Source organism: Octopus bimaculoides, chromosome 26, assembly GCF_001194135.2.
Source record: "Octopus bimaculoides isolate UCB-OBI-ISO-001 chromosome 26, ASM119413v2, whole genome shotgun sequence".
Lineage (NCBI taxonomy): Eukaryota > Metazoa > Mollusca > Cephalopoda > Octopoda > Octopodidae > Octopus > Octopus bimaculoides.
This window is the reverse complement of record NC_069006.1, coordinates 12,760,171-12,762,156: the sequence shown is the minus strand read 5'-3', so window position 1 is coordinate 12,762,156 and position 1,986 is coordinate 12,760,171.

Here is a 1,986-nt window from a genome sequence, read left to right as displayed (position 1 = left end):
TATATATATATATATATATATATATATATATATGCGCACGCGCACACACACAAACAAACATAGAAACATGTTGAGATATGCCGACATGACAGTGTGGCTAAAGCGTTCGCTTCGCAACCACGTGCGTGTGTTGACATTGTGTGTTTTTGCATTGGCATTGTTTGAAAAACGTTTCACTGTGTTTATGTCTCATCACTTAGTGTTCACGCCTCCTGTCCAGTCAGTGTCCCTGATGACAATTTCTGGATATGAGGTAAAGAGCTTTGGAAAGGTGGTATCTCCTTGCATGACACCTTTCCTAATTGGAACTCTTATCGGTAGTGATAGTAGACCTATATCTGCTGTGCATCCAGAATTCGCATCTCTGAGCAGTTTGATGTATCGCGCTTCGGTACCTTTGGCATTTCCAAGGATTTCAACACTGCATTCATCTCGACGCTATCGAAGACTTTTCGTAATCAACAAAAGCGATACACAGAGGAGGCTTGTATACATTCCTTCGTTCTACGAGGAGGCTTGTATTCATTCCTTCGTGAATATGTGGTCTGTCGTACTGTGGTTCCTACGGAAATCTGCTTACTCTCTTGGCTATTGGCCGTCGAGGTATTTTGAAGTCTGATGTCTATGGTTTTTGTAAACAGCTTACAGAGGTGAAACAAGAGGCATATGGAATGACAGTATTTTAAATCTTCTTGATCACCCTTCTTATGAATCAAAGGGGTAATTGACTCTTTCTTTAGTGAGTGTTTTTTTTTTTGCCTTCCTTCCGACAGTGATTGAAGCACAGAACGGGGTTTTTTTCGCAGCCCTTCACCTCCGCATTTTCACATCTCTGATGTGATACCATTTTTCCTATGATCTTTGTCTGTTTACATCAATTTGAGAGCATTTTCAATTCCACTGACCAGAATTGATGCCACTTCTTCGAGCATGAAAGATTACCTCAAGTATTCTGTTCTCTGTAAAGCGATCAGACAACATCTAGGAAATGACTTTGAGAATTATAGACTGAAGAAATTGATGCAGGCTTTGGAGGAAAGAAGTTTAAAAAGATGCAGGAGGGGGCTGACACTCTATAGGTCAGAAGTGAAGCGGCTTAAGGACAAAAACAAGTTTACGGTAACAGACAAAGGGGAGACAGAAGAAGTGTGCAAAACCTTCTACATCGACCTTTTTAAATCATCAGCGAAGCTCGATCCCCACTGCCAAATACATGTATAGACATGCATATATATATACATGCATGCGTGTACACACAGACACACACACGTGTGTATGTATGTATGTATGTATGTATGCATAGAGTGAGCACATGAAAGAAAACTGTAAAGCATATGGAATGAAGTTGTCTGTTCTTTGATGTGTGACGTCATTTACTTCCATCATGAAAGGAAATATAATTTCCGTGTAAAGGGCTCACCTTCAAAACGATGACACGGGCCGTCGGTTGACAGAATAGATGGAGCATCGAACACACCCTATGTGTCACGTTCGCTAACATCCCATCTACTTTCTGTATCGAAACCCCGCCCACCTCAACTCCACCTCTTCCATTTTTTCTTACCTTCTGAAGTTCTTAATTACTGGAATAAGTACTGGAGGTGGAGTGAACACAATCAACCAAACCTGAGTGGGACGGGCTCAAGTTATGCTGCAGTCCAGTGACAAATACCAGTTCTTGTCGCTTAACCCCAAGTCAACCCTGATCCAGTCGCCCTAAGATAAAAGACATCCACTACGCCACCATCCCTTCTTTTGTTTTTAGACATAATTTACTTAGAGTTAGATTTCACAAGGTGTCCTTCTATTCAATTAAATGGTAGTTTGAGGTAGAATTGGTTAGTTCAAGGAACGACCATGGCATGATGCTCCCATTAACTCTCGAACTAAAACAAGAATGTGACAATATAATTAGCACTCAAAAGATCTTCCAGAGGGTTGGCATCCTGCTGTGGATGTTTTCTTTAATTAATTTGAAGAGATACA